Consider the following 20,485-nt stretch of genomic DNA (forward strand, 5'->3'; position numbering starts at 1 on the left):
AAAAAAAATGTTTAAATGCGTATAATTTCATTTTTAAAAAACGCATTTAATGTATTATTTCAGATGTTCAAACTTTTCACCCCTATCCAGTTACCTCTACTAACTTTTCATTTTTCAATGGAAAGGTACCCTCTATAATATATCAAATATAAGGTAATTCCATAAAAATACAATGGTATATTCAGAAGTAAAATTGAATCTACAGTTTCTTTAAGAAAATCCAAATCCTAAGAAGATTAAAAGCTTTAATCTTCGCTTCCTAGATAGTCCATCTATTCTTATTTCACTTTGAAAGAGATTGAAAAGATGACAATAAGACGTAGAAATTTCAACTCGTCTTCAATGTAAACAATCTTTCAGGTACAAAATATTTTGGCTCCATAGAATTCATTAGCAGTTGTGTCTGAACTCAATTCGGACTTTTGGGAAAATTCCTAGGTTCTTTAACAACAATGGATGTAAAGGCGTATCATAAAATCAAGCAGAGTTCTCGACTAGATTCATTTCCCGGGCTGTATGGTTTATTGCCCACACTTAGGGAACCCAGAATCTTCCCAAATACTCGACTCCAATGGGTGACAAGTGAAAGCCAACATCTGGTGGTTGCAACCAATTAAAATAAAAGACCAGATGTCAGCAACTAAGGGTCTACAAGGGTAAGGAGCATGACGATATAAAACTTGGGTTATCTCAGCAGTTCCCCAAAACCAACCAAACAGAGCAGTTCATAAGATAACCCACTACAAACACTTGCATACATTAAAATTCACCGCAAATTGTGAAAACAAACATTTTGATGCTGCAACCCCCAGAAGTGAGGCACTCACCAAACGGTGGTCACACTTGTACCGATTACATAACTAAATTAGTGTAAGGCTTCAGTTGTAAATAAATCGATTAAAGGTTACTTCTCAAGTCAGTTAACTTCAGTTCCTATCGACCTGACAAAAACCGAAAGTGGTCCTTCGAAATCTTTACAACCCCAGGAACCAGTCCCGGAAGCAGAATCCACTAATTGACATCAATGTCCCATAGATTTATACAGGGTGTCCTCGAATTACGTGGCCAAAATAATACCGCAGATTGTTTAAGTGAAAATAAGTCGATTTAACTAAACTTCCCTCAGTCCAAAAGTTGATAATTATGGAGCTACAGGGTGTTAAAGTTGAAAAAAAAAATCACATTTTCTTTAATATCTTTCGATTTCTTTGAGTTAATTTCACGAAATTTCATATTTGAGGGTGTTTTAGGATACGAAATTCAAATTTATTAACGATTTAGTTGTTTCTTCTAGGGGGCGTCACAAGCGACCATTAGGACACATTTAAATCTCTGTAACTTTTTCGTGCCACGGTGTATATTATTTTGGTATTTAAAAACCTTTTTCCCTACCTTTTATACTTAAAAAAGGTATACTTTATTGACGTCGCTAGAAGCAACGGTTTTGGAGAAAAACACATAATTCTAATGCGATGCATATTTGCGTTGGCGCTTTTAAGTAAATAACTCAGTTGGCTATGTTTTTAATTGACATTTTAACACTTGAATTTGTTTCTCAAATGTCAGTTTTTTTATTTAGCCCTCAGTTTTTCTTGTCAGTTTCGCTTCTTTTTCCTGTAAATATCCATAAGTATGGCCAATAAATTCACTTATTCTGAAATGGTGGATATGCTGTTAGTTTATGGATTTTGCCGTTGTAATAGTCAAAAAAGTGTACGAGTTTACAAGGAAAAATATCCTTTCCGTAGAATTCCAAATCGGAAAACTTTTGTTAATATTGAAAGGCGTCTCCGCGAAAATGGCAAGTTTGAACCTGGGCATGCAGATTCTGGACGCGGACGAACAATAAGTACAGTAGAAATGGAAGAAGAGGTTTTGGATGCTGTTCAAAGAAATCCAAAGGCCAGTACACGAGGTGTAGGACTGCAATTGGGAGATTCGAAATCACTAGTTCATAAAGTTTTTCAAGAACAATTGTTGCACCCCTATCATATTCAAAAAGTTCAAGACCTACAATTGCCCGTGAATTCTGCTCAACGTTTAAATTTTTGTCGGTTTATAATCCACAAAAGAATCGAAAATCCAAATTTTAGTAAGAAAATTTTGTTCGCAGATGAAGCTGTTTTTACTAGATACGGTATTTTTAATATGCATAATGAACATGTTTATGCTTATGAAAATTCTCACGAGACAACAGTGACTCATTATCAGCATCGATTTAAAGTAAATGTCTGGGCTGGAATAGTAGATAATTTTATTGTTGGTCCCTTTGTAATGCCAGATACGCTGAATGGTGATAACTACTTGAACTTTTTAGTACAAACTCTACCTATCTTATTAGAAGATTTGCCTTTACTCCTTCGTCGTGATCTTTGGTTTATGCATGATGGCGCACCTCCTCATTTTACTTTAAATGTAAGGCAACATTTAAATGAGGAATACCCACAACGTTGGATTGGAAGAGAAGGTGATGCACCTGTGAATTGGCCGGCTCGATCACCAGACTTGACACCCTGTGATTTTTTTTTATGGGGTGCCTTGAAATCAAAAGTTTATGCATCTCCAGTTCAAACGCGACAAGAATTGGAGGCAAGAATAATTCATGAAGTGGAATTATTGAAGAATACCCCTGAAATATTGTTTAGAGTACAATGTAATTTCTTAAAAAGGATGAACTTATGCATACAGGAAAATGGTAAACACTTTGAACATTTGTTATGATAGCAGATTAAATGAAAAAAAATTAAACCAACAATTTACATAAGTTAATTTAATTAATTAGTAAGTGTTATTCTCGCTTGTTGTTGTTTCTTTGTTAATTCTTATTTTTGTTTTCTATTTAATAATATCTGATTTTGAAAACTTATTGTTATACCTTTACTAATAATTATTTTTGAAAAACTTAATTTTTTTTAACGGAAAATAATTTTAAGGTAATTTGCATGCATCATCAGGCTTAGATGCATTTTTCTCCAAAACCGTTGCTTCTAGCGACGTCAATAAAGTATACCTTTTCTAAGTATAAAAGGTAGGGAAAAAGGTTTTTAAATACCAAAATAATATACACCGTGGCACGAAAAAGTTACAGAGATTTAAATGTGTCCCAATGGTCGCTTGTGGCGCCCCCTAGAAGAAACAACTAAATCGTTAATAAATTTGAATTTCGTATCCTAAAATACCCTCAAATATGAAATTTCGTGAAATTAACTCAAAGAAATCGAAAGATATTAAAAAAAATGTGATTTTTTTTTCAACTTTAACACCCTGTAGCTCCATAATTATCAACTTTTGGACTGAGGGAAGTTTAGTTAAATCGACTTATTTTCACTCAAACAATCTGCGGTATTATTTTGGCCACGTAATTCGAGGACACCCTGTATAGACAGCGCTTCTCTGGTATAATTTCTATTTGTAATATCCCACTTTTCTTGACATGTCCTGTAAACTTGATCTGTATAACATCATTTCCAAGTAGCAAATTTGCAACTGAAAAACACTCAATTGGCCTTTTTGGGATCGCATAGAGTGGCCGTTTGAAAACGAAGTACGTGCAGTTCTGAACAGCTAAGAGAGTTTGCGAAAACCCACTCAGATACGTGAAACTGATTTTTTAGGGGGAAACATTTTTGGCTGATTCGGACTACCTTGTCTGTGATCCTCTAAGCGGAAGTGTGTTCAACTCAAAATTTTAAATGGAAACACGCGACACCTCATTTTGAAGATAATTTAATGCACACTATAACTCCCAAGTTTCTAGTCTTTGTTGCCAACAGAACCAAGATGGCGGATTTCCAAAAATGCACAAATTAAGTTATGTACGCTTAGTTGTTTTACCTTACTATAGTCCTTTTATTCTATTACAGTGACATACATTGAATAGTATTGTTGTTATTTTGTTTTTATTATGCTAAAAAAAGGAAACTGGGTCGATAGTTAACAAATAGTGTTAAGCTGAAAACGCGATAGTAAATGAGGCAACTGAGATGGCGGATTTGGGAGATGTTCTTTAAGACCCTCCTTTAAGTGCAAGAAAGTTAGATGTGCTGTCTGGTGTTAAGTGTACGAGTATTTTAGCTTTTTAAATAATAAAAATTTGATCCGCACAAGATACATCTAGTGCAAGAGCTTAATGAGGATAATTTTGATAGGCGCTTGAACTTGTGCAAAATTATGTTACGACGTATACTAAACGAGCAACATTTTTTTTTTTAATATACGTTTCTAAGACGAATTCTCTTTCTCCCTCAACGGTATTTTAAATCGACACAACTTCCATTACTGACCTGATGAGAATCCCGCTATTATTCACCAGGTCCATATACAACGTCAGCACAAATGGAATGTTTGGGCGAGAATATTTGGGGACATTCTGATAAGCCCATATTTTTTACGTGGTAATTTGACAGGGGAAATGTGTGTTGAGGTATTGGTGAACGCCCTTTATCCGATGGTAATAGAGATAATTGCAAATGATGATCAATACAAGCAACGCCATTTAGTATTCCGGCAAGACAGTGCGGCATTTAATTGTACATTGACCATTCGTCAGTATTTAGATCAAACCTTTCGTGACCATTTGATTTTAAGTAGAGAGGTCGCGAAGTAGCCTCTGCGTTTTCTAGACTTAAGTCAGTTGGATTTCTTATTTATTTCCATGAGGCCACTTAAAAAGTGAAATCTACGTCATCAAATCAACATCTTTGAATGCCTTGAGGCACCGGATCATTAATGAATGTAATCAGATTACCTCTTAAATGCTTAAAAATGTTTCACGGAAGTTTCAACAAAACTTTTTCTGCTGTATAACGATCAGAGGTAGGCATTTCGAACATTTACTCAAGTTATTTGTAGTCTCTTTATTTTTATTTACAAAGCGTAAAGCAATTTCTTTTGTTGATTCAAATATTTTTTGTTACCGTAATAAAGCGAAATAGTTAAAATAACTGAACCTAAATAACTCAATTTGCGCATTTATGGAAAGTCGTCATCTTGGTTGTATTGACAACATAGACTTTAAACTCGGGGGTGATAAAGAACATTAAATTACCTTAAAAATGAGGTGTCACTCCACTTCCTTTTCAATTTTAGATTGGAGGTGAACATTCCCTCGCTTAAGGAGTTGCAGATAGGGGAGTCCCAATTAGTCTAAAATGTTTTCTCTTCAAAAAAATCGCGTAACTCTCCCAGCGTTTTTTCATAAATTCGCTTGGCTCTTCAGAATTGAGCGTGTTTAATTTTAATCCTCTGTATAACTTGTGATCTATTTCTAGTATCTTCATGGTGCAATTTTTATATGGAAAAGGGTACTCTTTAAGATTACTGAGAGTCAAACTACGAGAAGTAACTTTCCGCCGACTGGATATCTAAAGTTTAATAAATAAATCATCGATAGAAGCTTTGATTACCATAACAATAAATCGTAGTGCATTCAAAATCTGAGTTAGCTCGTTCGAGTGTTTAATGTCGCTGAGTGGCTGAAGTTCATTAGAGATATCGCCCACTGTAATGGAATATTTAGCAGATAGGCGTCTGACACGTGTAGTTTAATATTTCACGAAGAGTGACTCCGGTATCGACATTTCGAGGTATTATCGGGCCAGTGTTGCGTGAAATTGACACCAAGAGACACCAAAGACAGAAAAAGTTCACTTTTGGTAGGCGACATGATTTCATTTATTTCAAACGATTTTTGGGTAACAAAAATCAGAAATCTTCTGTATTTATAAAACTTACGTATAATGTACGATTATGTCTACGAGAAAATGGGAAACATTTTGATTATTTAGGATAATTATATATACAGTGTGACCCACATAAGAGCGGGACACCCCTGTAAAATTTTTATTTGTGGTCCGATTTTGATTATTTTTTATATGTTGTAAAGCATCAAAAACTCTAGTTTGTGAGAAGTTCTTGTTGTGCTTACTTAAAATCCAAGACCCACTTTGCTTCTTTTCCATGCCGAAAATTCAAGAAAAGACATTAGGGATTTTTTTATTTTAAATTTAACTATAATAATATCTTTAGAATATTTCAACATGGTTGTATCTCAAATTTTGTTCAAAAATATTGATTAATAAAAAAGTTATTGAACAATTAAATTTGATCCACTTTACAGCAGGAGACCCGTGTAAAATATTCAATCATTTTATGTGGAAAAAATTATAACAAAAAGATATTTACTTGATTTTAAAAAGCGTTTGCTTCGATTAAGCCACCGTTTAACTGGATACATTTCTCGTATCTTCTTCTAGTATTCCGCATTACTTTCCTAAAAGATAGGGGAGTTATCTCTTCACAGGCGCGTCTCACCCTCATGCACAGTTCTTCTCTATTTCTGGGGCGGTTTTTATATACTTTTTGCCCAAGAGTACCCACAAAAAAAATCTAATGGGGTCAGATCGGGCGATCTGGGTGGCCATTGTATTAATGGACTATTCCGTCCGATCCATTGGTTAGGAAAGTTTGTATTTAACCATTCCCGAACAATTCTCGCGTTATGAATAGGACCTCCATCAAGTTGAAAATACATGTTATGTGCGTATAATAGTGGAAGATCATCAATCGCATCGGTTAATTCATTTTTTAATAGTTCTAAAAAACTTGCAGAATTCATATTGTCTTCAAGAAAAAATTAGATTAACAAGAAAGCAGAGTATGTAGTGTAATTTAAAAAGATAAATAAAAAATAGTCTGATGATGAATTATTCAGGTTGAAACGTTAATAAATGTAAACAAATTGTATATGGATCTGTCAGGAACAAAAAGCGCTTTCAAAGTCTTAAATAAAAATTTCAGGTCCCTATGTAAAATAATGAAGTTGATATCAATTACTTAGTTACTAAAACCTGTACAATGACGTTGGATATGTCGTTTTGTAAAGAATAAAAAGTTGTGAAACTTTGTAATTTAAACTTCTTGTCTGTCATAAACAGTTCACGAAATACAAGGGATTCAAGTTTTGAGCCACTTTACTATTTTTCCATATATCTAAGAAACTACTGGAAATGTGGCAACCTTGTAACGGTTTCCGTAATCAGGTTCATAAGGTTCCAACTTTGTCTAATTTAAATGCAGTTGAAGCTCTCACCGTTTCAAAAATAGCAATGGTGGGCACTCCAAAAAGAAACACTCTGTATATTAAATCTGAATTTTTCCAAATTTGAGTTTCTTCGAATACTTCCGAAAGTTATAAAATTTTTGACGTTTTAAAACGACACATTCTTGAAATGGCAATTGGGCAATTTTGCGCCAACTTAAAGGATCTCATGATTACCGAAATCTACATGGGTGACCTCCAGAAACGGACATCCTGTTGGGTAGATTCAGAACTAAATAAAATTCGATCTCACGATCATGTCACATGGGAGATGGTTAGGAGTAAAAGGGAGCTAAGGGAGATTCAAACACGCGCATTGCACTTATAAACCTGATTCTTGTCTGCACTTTATGCAATCCCGATTTCGTGAACTTCATTTTTACGTTAAGGACTTTCAAATAGTTTCTTCGCTATATCAGGCTGGAATGTTCAATATTACCTAAAGGTTTCTATCTATTTATCGGCCATTATCTATCATGCTTAGATGGCAACTAGTGAAATATGGAATATCCTTTGAAACGACGCATATAACAGCTAAGGGTATAGGAATATTATATGGTTCTGAACCGTTATACGAGAAAACTTTCGATATATTGCCCAAGTTCTGGAAACTTTAGATACTGCCCGAGCATCCAACTACCTCTCATAAATTGCAGTCTTATCGACGTCCATCGGTATTTTACGATTTTTGCTTTCGCCTTAAATTTATGAAGAAACTTCCTTACCTATAATTGTTAATTAAAGTTTCTCCAAGGAATATCATTTTATTGCTCAGCATTAAATTCACGACAGCGAAAGGAAAAATTGATTACAAATATTACTGCATCTCAGACACCACCAAAATATGTTAATGTAATTTAAACAGTCTGCCTTTCAAGCTAAAAGGTATCAATGCCACTAGCGAATTTCCATAACTATTAACAATTTTCACCTAGATGTCAATCTACTCCCTATGGTTCCTCACCATTCACTGTAACTGTTACTGAGCTGATTGATAACATGGCTCAACAAATTACTCTTGGGCAAATTTGAATCGAAGTTTGTGTGCTTGTTAAGTTTGGACCTCGAATGCAGCAAGATGGATGATTTCGCCATACTTCATTTCCTGCTTTTCACGTCCAAAAGACCACAATGAAATAAAAGCGTTGCGAATTATACTATTCTTGAGGAAAACGCAGTGGTGTTTGGTAGTTTCTTCAAAGAGTAATAGTCATGCAGGCAGTGAAAAATGTAAAGAATAAATACTAAGTTGAAATGGTGGTGACACCTTTCAGGCCTGCCTATAAGAAAGTTTCTCGCTAACGTTATAAATCACTCGGGGAACATCCAGGAGGTTTTACGGAAAAGAATTAGAAAATTTAAGCTTCCAGTCCAGGAGGCAAAGATTAACCGGTTTTTAAGGACGTTGTGTCTGGAGGCGTGAAATGTGGCTTTAATGATCCTTGGGCGGCACTTTATTAAGGGACTAACTAGTTCTGTCCTCATGGTCTGGAAAATCCTCAGATTATTTCTTCCTTTATAACGCTAATAGGGTATAATCAACACTTTTTAGCTATATCCAGCAATTCTAGATGAAAACTTCGCAGATGTTATGAAAAATGAAAAATCGGTTAGAATTAGATTACACGACTGAGTAAATTAACTTGGCGGCCATGATATTTAGCAAATGTGTGGGCAAAGCATAGGCATAAATCCCGATTAAAGCTTAAAAACCTGCATGTGGGTGGATCACTGAGCACCAATAATTTAAAATTAGTCTTTGTATTTATTTTTCGTTATTCAGGTTGCTGCTATCAGTACTCCAGTGCTTTTTATTAGAAAGAAATTAAATATTTCAGCATAAAGAAGATATTTTTACCCAGCTTTCAATAATCTTTCAGATGGAAGATTTGCGGACTCAAGGTTGGAAAATTTCCAAAACTTTGAAGTTGTAAATATATCTCAAGTTTTCCTGGCACACATAAATATTTTTAATGGTTTAATATGCAGGAAAAGTAATAGTTTATACTGTGGAAACGCCGGGATTTAATATAAAATGTTATTCTAAGGTAACTAAATATACTACTTATCATAAAGATTGCAACATGGAAAAATATTGCACGTATGCATTTTAATGAATATTTATAAATATATTGACAACACTAAACAAAATAAATGTTTCAACTTTCTAGGTAATCGATGTCCAGAAAGAAAGTCTTTAACATTTTAATAATGTGTATAACCAGTTTAGGAGTTTAAATGGGTAGAAACTAAGCTGAACATACTTTTGAGCAAATGGACAATGTCCTTTTGATGTACACAAGAACTCTGCTAGAGTACATGATGGGTTCTCTGGTGTAGAAATTCTTCTTCCTATCATGTTCCATACGTGTTCCATGGGAGAAAGATCAGGAGAGCGTGGAGGCCTAGGAAGTAAATTAATGTTGCAGTGTCATAGAAAAGCCATAGTTATTCGAGCAATATATGGCCGTGGTTTGCCTTGCTAGAATAACATGTTTCCAATACCCTAAATGTATGGTTTAGTTTCTGGTTTTAACACATCTTGTGTTTAACGCACGGCGTTATGTATAAAATCTTATGAATTGCACTACTGCTACAACTGAATATGTATACCAATTTTGGTTGAATTTGATGCATTAACTAGAGGTATTGAAATCTTTATGATAAATAATGTAATTAATCACAGCTTTAAACATAGTTAGTTATATCATAATATACATGTGGAAAAAAAATTCGTCACTTCCATTGTATGGTTCTCATATTTGTACTCAATAACGAAGCTAAGTTTGAGAAATATGTTAGTATTTGTCTTACAGCTCCTACGGTTTATGAGGTACTTGATTAAAACTTGGACCTATACGTTAAGTACCAGGCGTAGCTCATATTCGGGTTTTCAGAGAACTTTGAGAATGTTTGACCTGCTTTTAAGAAAGTTTTGAAACTGCGGTTTGAGGATGATGTTTGCGAGATGATTGTGGGTAAGTGTTTGTAAAAGTCACTTGACCTGGTAAATAGACCAAGTCGAATTAATATATGAAATTTGTCTACTACCTCTCTTGCGTTAGCGCCGTCAAAATACCACGGCGAAATCCTCGTGAGGCTCATTTCTTCGGTCCCTTCGACTAGTAAATTTCACTGAAGTTGCTCGCTGAGATTTATGTGGTTATTTTGTTTTTAAGTGCAACCAGAAGTAAACTCTCTCGACATTGGAACAGAGACAACACAAACAAGAACAACAAACAGACAAAGCGTATGACTCGAAGGAAAAACATAATCTTGTATGATGTATTTCCATCTAAATATTAATTATAATAGTGCCGTGGCGAAGAATCAAGTTTATAACAAAATTGTCGAGAACATGAATAGGTATTGTGATTGTCGTAATGGATCATCTAATTTTAAATGCCTCAATCCAATAATATAACAGTATTAGTTCATCCATAGACTTTATTGGAGATATTTTGGATTCTCCACTGTAATTTGTCATTTTCATGGGTTATTGAGAACTTTTCTGTGGTCTGAATGTATGGTCAGCAGTATGTGTCCATCGGGATAAAAAATGCATTTACCACGTAGGATATACTTGCATGAGGGCATTAAGTGATAAATGTCTATTAAGAACTCTTAGATTATGCTGAATGTCCCAATAATATGGCCCTATATCCGTATCTTGAAAATTGTGACTAGGAAAATGTTTAAATCATACTAAAGGGGAGGTGATATGCTGATTAAAAATATTGTCGTGAAAATACCACTTCCGATTATACCTTAACTGAGGATCAGCCCATTTATTTTAAATAGAATACCTCATATGTTATATCAAATTGCGATTCTGCGGAATCAACATTTTTCATGTATAATATTCTATACCAAAATTTTATGGTTTTCGAGATATATAGAATTTTCTAAAATAAATGACGGTCGCAGCTGTTACTGTATTTTCCAACAACTCGCAAATGGCTAAGCATTTTGTAATATTTTGCGCTATTGTCCAAAATGCGTTCCTGTATTTGGATTAATAAGTTAAATCATGTTTTTTCATGCAGGATGTTCAAAAAGATAGTTCAAAATTTTAATTTAAAAAGTGTCAAAAACTCTCATTTCGTAAATAGGAATCCCCTATTTTTTCTATAAATAAACATTTAACATTCAAAATAAGTACTACTTAATTGTCGATACTTGAACCTAGCCATATCCATTTTATTTAAAAAAAGTACTTTTCAATGTTAAGTTTTATAGCAGTACCCGTAAATTATACAAATGAGATTTTCTCAATACATTTGTTATTTATGGTGAATATAAGAAAATATTAACGAGAACATGTCATACATTTGGTAGTCGATATCTACAAAAAACAAAGCCATCACCAAAAGTCCTCAGACGCATCATGGGTCATTTTAAAACTAGCGGATCTGTCAGAACACTTTACAGAAAAAAACAAGTCTGTTGTTAGTTATGAAATGATTGAAACTGAAATTTGAAAATTAGTAAAAACTACATTAATAACTCCAACTCTTATTTTTTTGGAAAACTCTAAATATCTAAAAAACTGTAAAATTTCGGTATAAAACATTATTCACGAACATTTTTTAATCGATACATACCTTCATTTCAGTATAATACCCAAATTTCTTCTTTTTCCGTGTCATAGTTTTCAAGACACGAATAGAGACCCACATTCGTGGACGTCCCACGAATTTCAATGGAAAAAGAAGAAACACGAATGAGCAAAGCAAGTTGTTATTCGCGTGTGAGGTATTCAGTGAATATGTGGGCAAGCCATATTGTACCGTTTAAAAAGTCGTGTTAACGCCTAGAAACTTCCAGATGGAGGACCACTCAGCCCCAGTAAATTAAAAGTATTGCGTGTTTTTATTTATCTGTGTTCAAATTCGTATTAAAAACTATATTTGAGTGCTGTTCTCGTTGAAATGTTTCGATACTGTCCAAAAATATAATAATGGAACTAAATTGAAGTTTTCGTTTGAATACCCGTTATACCGAGAATTGAGCCATTACCAACCCATGGAAAACTTTTACTTCATTAAGCCCTTGTATATCAATCAGTGAACTGAGGGGTTTCTCATCTTATTATCCCCAACACAAAGTTAAATGTCAACAATTGATTAAGAAACATATTCATTCTCGGAAAAATAGTGAATAGAAATATGGAATTGGAAAGCTTTTTGTTTGCAGCCTCAGGCCATATCCTAAGCGAGGGAGAAAGCGGGCAGAAAGGTTTAACTGTAAATCGCAACTTATATATCTTGGTCTTTCAGTCGGGGAACAAAGTTTTGGTTCGCGCCTATCGGCAGTTTTTTACTTTGGACAGGACACTCAAAAGGTCCTTTCTTTTATGTGAAGGGCCATATATTGTCCAACAATGCGTGGGACTAAACGCATTTGCCTGCGTAATGTGAACAGGATCTGAGACTTAATAAACCGGATGGTGTGAACTTAAAATCTTATAAGGAATTCCTAATGTTGAGTGGGCGAATGGTCAGTATGGTTGTTGTTATGTTGCGGTACACAGTGGTTTAGTGTATTTGTTCGGTAATAAGTAGTCCATGGCATTTCAACTTGTTTTGTGAATTTCTATATTTATTTTAGTGATGGTTGGGGTATTTTAGGAGTTTAAATTGAAATTCAATATTGGTATTTAGACTTAAGTTTTTCATTGACTTTTTTAAGTCTAATTTGAATAATTAAAAAATTACCTGATGAAGTAAATCAACTTTATAAGCAGTATGCAGGGTTAGAAAGAGAATCGATTAGGAATAATGATCGAGTAGCATCTGTTTCGTTCGCTGGTCAAATTAACCAAAACCAACTGATATTAATTGTTTAATTAATAACAATGTCGGTTAAAACATCATTTAATAATTATTAGATATTAAATTAATGGATCTATAAATGCAATAATCCTTAATCACTATAAGGTGGTATATCTTAGAATATTAGTAAAATGGGGTAAGGTGTCATGTTGATTGGTCGCGATGTGTATGTTGTGAATGTTTTGTAATAGTGACGTTCTTCCCATGTGAATTCTGGAAAATTCCAGGTCAGAAGCAGGGCGGGAGGGACTAATTTGTGGTACTGCAATCTGGCATTTGTCATTCCAAAACACATGGGGAAGGCATCTGCGTTTTTAGCATAATTGCAGGGCTAACTGAATAAATCAATCGCAGATCTTCTTGGAATTATCCGATAGCAGAAAAAACATGCCCTTACGGGTCTGACAAAAAACACTCCAACTAATAAATTTCTGCTAAAAGGCTATTAACGGATGAGAAGTAACAGATAAGCGTTTAACAGCACCTCTTATCGATATCTTGGAATGAACGATTATGCCCAAAAAAAAGTCATTCCTCATCGATGGAAAAGAAGAATTGCAGAGTGTTTGACACACTTTAAATGTTCACCTCTCCAACGGTAACAGCATTCACCTTGTCTGGACGCCCTCTCACATCGGTATACCTGGAAATGAAAAAGCTGACGTGGCTGCCAAAGAGACCTTAAACTTGGAACTTCCGGTCGTACAAGTTCAGCTGCTACGGAACCTTAGAAATTTTTTTACAGAGATAATTAGAAAGAAATGGCAAAACTATTGGAGTTCATCTAAAATTAAACTTTCGCGAATTGAACCTCTTATCCTGATATCCAAAATCTCACGCATGAACAGAAAGGACACCACTATAATCAAAAGACTCCGAATAGGACATACGAGAATCATCCATGGATATCTGATGGAAAGAAAAAAACCCACCACATCGTGCCCACTGCAATAATATAGTCCTCACGGTTCAACACATTTTAATTAACTGTCCTCAATTCAATACTAGAAGAGCTATACACAATATTAGTGAAGATCTCCAAGAAAACCTAACCATCTCAGATAAACAACATGAACTTATAAAGTATTTAAAATCTATAGATATGTACAGACTTATCTAAGATCAATATTCCGGATTCACGTAGATAGTAACTAAACGATATTAACAAATAATATTATTGTATAAATATCTGATGTACCAAGTGCCAGTGATCGTGGATGTTGAGGCACTATAATTAATAAAAAAAATATATATTCACGTCTCATCCATTTTAGTTTACTCTATATTTTCGTTTCTCGACTCGTTTTCCCTAGGTTCTGAAGACGATGACATATTTGTGGCCGATATGCTGCCAAGGGAATTCGTTCGAGCCTTGAGTATTATTTTATTTATTTTTCCGAACCTATTATTTTCAATTTTAATTCAGAATAATGTGCAATTCCACCACTCCGACGATGCCTATTCATATATGAAACAATATTTCCCAAAAAATAAAAAATGGATTGTGGTTGTGTCACATTCAGCCCACAGAACCCCATTAAAGAATAAACGCTCGAGTTAAACTTTAACGTATAATATTGATTATTTTTAAGTTCTTGAATTGTTATAGAAATGTTTTCCGTTGAAGTGAAATAATATAAATGTTGCATTAGTTTTGGTTCGTCCTGCATTCCCCATTTAATCGCATTTACTTGATGGTAACTAAGGAAGTTATTTGCGACTTTCGATGTTCAGACCACCTACCCGCATTTCTCGCGTGTGAGCGGTAAATCATTTTCACCCCACTTTGCCGCATGTTCGCATAAAAATTTAATACCTCGAACAAAGGATCGTATCTGAGACATTTTGAAAAATCTGGTGTCTGAATGGCCATTTTAACGAAAACAAAAACCCCACATAACCAACCCCTTTGCAAAAATCCCGGCAATATTTTAAATAAGACATGCAGAAGCAAATATACTTGATTCGGTAAATAGGTTGCGGAATATAGAGCAGTTTTTGGAATGAAGCGAGGCAAAAGCACGACGATCTCGCCATATATTTGTCAACGTTTTGCTCCTGTTTCCGGAATTTATTTCAAACATTGCAGATGCACAGTTTACATTGCCGGTGAACTGTAAAATAAACCGTATATAGGCTAAGAAAAACGACGTTCTTTGGATATTCTTGATCATGAACGTTTTCAAACTAACGAAATTTACAATATACTGAGTAGTAGAACGCTTATAAAACGTATTGCAACACGTTTATAACCCTTATAAACCTATTGTTTAAAATTGCATATCAAGTATAATTTTATTTAAAAGAAGTCATTTAATGCATTTTTTTGGCTTTTAACTCCTAAAATCCTATCCAGCTACCCCTACTAATTTTCTATTTTCAAATACCAGGTCTACTGATACAAAATGAGCGCTATTTTGTAAACATAAAACACCAATTTTAACAAGGAAAGAAAAAAATATTCAAAATATTGACCATTGCTTTCTACACATTTTGATCACCTTTCTGATAATTTATGGATACCACGCCAATAGAAATGTGCCTCTTTGGCATCAAACCAATTAGAACCCAATTTTCTACTTCTTCGTAGGAATTGAAGTGCCGCTCAGCCAATGCGTGTCCCATCGATGAAAACAAATGATATTCCGAAGGAGCCAAGTCTGGTGAATACGGCGGATGGGGTAGCAACTCCCAGCCAAGTGTTTTGATGGTATCCTGAACCGGTGTTGCTTTCTGTGCAGGTGCGTTGTCGTGGAGCAAAATTACCTTCCCGTGTCTTCTGGCTCATTCTCATCGTTTTTCGATCAATCCATTGTTTAAATTAATCAGTTGTTGTCGATAGGGAACAGTATTAACGGTTTCACCAGGTTTTAAAAGCTCGTGGTGCACCACACCTTTCTGATCCCACCAAACACACAGTATTGCCTTCTTGCCGAATCGATCAGGTTTTGCAGTCGATGTTGATGGTTGTCCCAAATCAACCCATGATTTTTTCCGTTTAGGATTTTGAAAATAAATCCATTTTTCATCTCCAGTAACAATTCGATGCAAAACTGATTTTCTTTCGTGCCTTTGAAGCAAAATTTCACAGGTGTTTTTTCGGTTCTTCATCTGTCTTTCATTCATTTCATGCGGCACCCATTTTCCACGCTTTCGAATCTTTTCCATAGCTTTTAAACGATCAAAAATTATTTGTTGTGCAACATTTACCATTTCTACCATTTTCTTTTGACTTAAATTGTCATCTTCATCCAATATTGATTGCAGTTCGGTGTCTTCAAATTTTTTTGGTGGTCTGTCACATTCTTCATTTTGCACATCAAAATTGTTACTTCTGAATAGTTGAAAACATCTTTTGCATGTTGCTTCTGATAAAGCATAATCACCGTATGCCTCGACAAGCATTCGATGCGACTCTGCAGCAATTTTCTTCAAGTAAAAGCAAAAAATTAATGTTTTCCGCAAATCATCATTTTGTGGTACAAAATTCGACATTTTTGGCACAATGAAATAATATATTGTTATTTGCTCAAGAACTTGATTTGTACTAAATATGTTTGTCAGTTAGCATACCAACCAAGCAAATAAAAAAAAAAGATTTGTTTACAGCAAATGCCCTATATCGACACATTTATATCCAGACGTTCACTTCATACCGGTATACATGGTAGATACGTATTCATTGTAATTATCAACTGAAAGGTAATTCAATAAGAGACACAACGGTATGTTTATGACTAAAATTAGATCTACACTTTCCTTCAAAAATAAAATTATTAAATTCAAAATAAAACAACTCACTATTACATCAAACGAAATTCAAATTTTTGCAATTAATACTTAAATTGGGCTCCAGTAACAATTTAGCAATGACTCAGTCTTTCCTCAAATTTTTTTATGCTTAATCATAATCTTAAATTGAATATAATGAGCTTAGGTTAATCTTAATTATCCAGTGTTGCGTTTATTATTAATTCTAATTCTGTTTTAACTCTAAGACGTAAATTACCTAAATTTGGTGGTCTATTTTTGGAGACGCAGTTTTAAGTTACTCCACAAAGAAATCGAAGAGCGTAAGATTTGGAGATCTTGGCAGCCATTCTATTGTGCCTTTAGTATCCCCCCATCTTAGGGAAAATCTCAAGATACTCTCTTGCAGTCGTGGCATGATATGGTGGTGCACCATCTTGTTGAAATTAAATATTATGGGCTACTTGTTCCCCATTTCCTGAAGGAAGAATTGCGGCGATTGATAAAACTATTTAGTTTTGCAACAAATCAGCAAGTGCAAGAGTGATGGTTTGTTTAAATTTTCCTCTATAAAAAATAGATCGATCAAGACATCGATATCCTGGTGGGCGATTATATCCATCCACACACTGAATTTTTGCTAATGTTGTCTATGCAGAGTTTAGATTCAATGAGGATTGTGTGTAGACAAGCAGGGAAAATGATGTCGATGCAGAACGTTGCTTTATCGGAAACTAAAATACTAGAAAACAATTTGTTTTCCTGAATGCCTTTTTGTGGCAACAATTCACAAAATTCACGCATCAACTGTTGAGTAAGGGAAATTTTGTATGAATAATTTTTTTTCCTTTTTAACAGATACTTGCTGATTTTTTAGATGCATCAAATTCATTCGCAAGTTTGCATGTAGACTGTATGGGCTCTTCATCGATAGATAAAAGAATAGTTGATGTTTTATCGCCACCAGTTGCCGTTAGAGGTCTCTCATATTTTGGAGCATCTTTTACACTTCCAATATGTTGAAATTTTTTATTAATCCGACAAACTACATTTTCATCAATACGTCGCTTTGGATATTTCTCATTAAATATGAGATATCTCTTTCTAAGTTCATTTGCTATCTCCATGCTCCAAAAAATTGCAATTTCAATTGTTCGCTTCTCAGATAAACACCCCATCATTTGGATTTCTAGCTGTGGTAGATGCCAGACAACTAAATTCAACTTGTCACAATAGATTATACAGGGTGTCCTCGAATTACGTGGCCAAAATAATACCGCAGATTGTTTGAGTGAAAATAAGTCGATTTAACTAAACTTCCCTCAGTCCAAAAGTTGATAATTATGGAGCTACAGGGTGTTAAAGTTGAAAAAAAAAATCACATTTTCTTTAATATCTTTCGATTTCTTTGAGTTAATTTCACGAAATTTCATATTTGAGGGTATTTTAGGATACGAAATTCAAATTTATTAACGATTTAGTTGTTTCTTCTAGGGGGCGCCACAAGCGACCATTGGGACACATTTAAATCTCTGTAACTTTTTCGTGCCACGGTGTATATTATTTTGGTATTTAAAAACCTTTTTCCCTACCTTTTATACTTAAAAAAGGTATACTTTATTGACGTCGCTAGAAGCAACGGTTTTGGAGAAAAATGCATCTAAGCCTGATGATGCATGCAAATTACCTTAAAATTATTTTCCGTTAAAAAAAATTAAGTTTTTCAAAAATAATTATTAGTAAAGGTATAACGATAAGTTTTCAAAATCAGATATTATTTTGATTATTACAACGGCAAAGTCCATAAACTAACAGCATATCCACCATTTCAGAATAAGTGAATTTATTGGCCATACTTATGAATATTTACAGGAACAAGAAGCGGAACTGACAAGAAAAACTGAGGGCTAAATAAAAAAACTGACATTTGAGAAACAAATTCAAGTGTTAAAATGTCAATTAAAAACATAGCCAACTGAGTTATTTACTTAAAAGCGCCAACGCAAATATGCAGCGCATTAGAATTATGCGTTTTTCTCCAAAACCGTTACTTCTAGCGACGTCAATAAAGTATACCTTTTTTAAGTATAAAAGGTAGGGAAAAAGGTTTTTAAATACCAAAATAATATACACCGTGACACGAAAAAGTTACAGAGATTTAAATGTGTCCTAATGGTCGCTTGTGACGCCCCCTAGAAGAAACAACTAAATCGTTAATAAATTTGAATTTCGTATCCTAAAACACCCTCAAATATGAAATTTCGTGAAATTAACTCAAAGAAATCGAAAGATATTAAAGAAAATGTGATTTTTTTTTCAACTTTAACACCCTGCAGCTCCATAATTATCAACTTTTGGACTGAGGGAAGTTTAGTTAAATCGACTTATTTTCACTCAAACAATCTGCGGTATTATTTTGGCCACGTAATTCGAGGACACCCTGTATATATAAAGATATTTTATTTTATTATTGTAGCATCGCTGGTTTTAATACTGATGTCGATATAGAAAGATGTTCTATGAAAAAAAAGACAACACTGAGGAGGACACAGTTTCTAAGTCGTTAGAGACTAACGGGAAGAAAAAGCTCCTGTACAAACTCTGCAACTCCCTTAAATATAAAAAGCCTATGGTGATAAACCATAGGCGTACCGTGGCTAGGGTGCCGCTAACGCAAACTGCGCTACCCGCCGCATTAAACTGTAATACCTAAACTAGGAATTGGTCCTTCGCCGCCAATTTCGTCAAACGGAATTGAGACTGCAATTCTGGGGCCGACAAAGTTTATTGCGAGGAAGTTCAATGCCGACAAAGTCTATTGTGGGGCATTCCAATACCGACAAAGCAAATGGTTGGGAATTTTCGTCTATCCCTTAATACCTACCACGGGCGTACTTTTAAGGGGATATCAATGTCCGCGTGCCCCCTCACTAATACAATTTAAAGTTAATAACTACGATCTATAACTAATTACAATCCTACATTATTGTTATTTTATATTATTTGACGTATGACTCCAAGGATGGATCATATAAAAGACTCTGCTTTTACCGTTTTGAACAGCTCTAAGTTGAAAATTTCCAGGATACCTGCAAGTGTGTTCAAATGCACCAATTTGCAGCAATTGTGGAGAAAAATATTCAATTTCGTACAAAGGTTATACCTTAGCTGCACTGACAATAGATCCAAAGCCATATGTGGTGCCAAAAGAATTATTTTTAGAAAATCTCGTTTTCTCCAATTGGGATATCTTTAATATGGAAATTTGCGGATTGCTTGCACGAACGTCGTGGGATTCCAATTTACAGCCGACGTAGCGAAAAATATTCTCCTTTATATAAAAATTATATCATAGAGGTGCTGACAATGAAGTCGAAATTATATGATTCCAGAAAGAATCGATTCTATAAATTCATGGGTTCGGCAATTTGGACTTCTTTAAGTCGGAAATTGACAGGAAATAGGGATAGAAGTACGCTCTTTTAAAATTTCAAACGTAGATTAAAAAGCTTGATAATATGATTAATTTCTTAGAATATTTGACAAAAGGTATCTTAATAGACTACAGCTCTCTTTAAACAAACTGACAAACTCCGGTATAAAAAATATACCCTTCAGGACTCTCCTTACCCTGCAAACCCTTCGGGATACGAACACTGGTGTGAATTAGAACAGCAACGCCAAATGGTGTCCAATAAAGCAATTTTATTTAAAATATGTATACCGAGATAACTTTGCTAGCTAAATCCTCGACTGAGATTTTGTATTCAATATGAATTTATTGCTCTACTAGTGGTGTGTC

At 34.4% G+C, this 20,485-nt stretch overlaps 1 protein-coding gene and 1 long non-coding RNA gene across 6 annotated transcripts in view; one reads left to right on the forward strand and one right to left on the reverse strand.

The window, feature by feature from the left end:
- Positions 1–20,485, forward strand: part of LOC136343332 (neurotrimin-like) — a 307,358-nt gene that overhangs the window by 181,134 nt on the left and 105,739 nt on the right. The gene's annotated exons all lie outside the window — the stretch shown is intronic.
- On the reverse strand, positions 9,208–11,849 carry LOC136343417 (uncharacterized). The gene is made up of 2 exons (XR_010732780.1): positions 11,704–11,849; positions 9,208–9,504 (listed from the first exon to the last, which is right to left on the reverse strand). It is a non-coding gene; the product is annotated as an uncharacterized lncRNA (long non-coding RNA).

The sequence above is a fragment of the Euwallacea fornicatus genome, chromosome 14, assembly GCF_040115645.1.
Source record: "Euwallacea fornicatus isolate EFF26 chromosome 14, ASM4011564v1, whole genome shotgun sequence".
Lineage (NCBI taxonomy): Eukaryota > Metazoa > Arthropoda > Insecta > Coleoptera > Curculionidae > Euwallacea > Euwallacea fornicatus.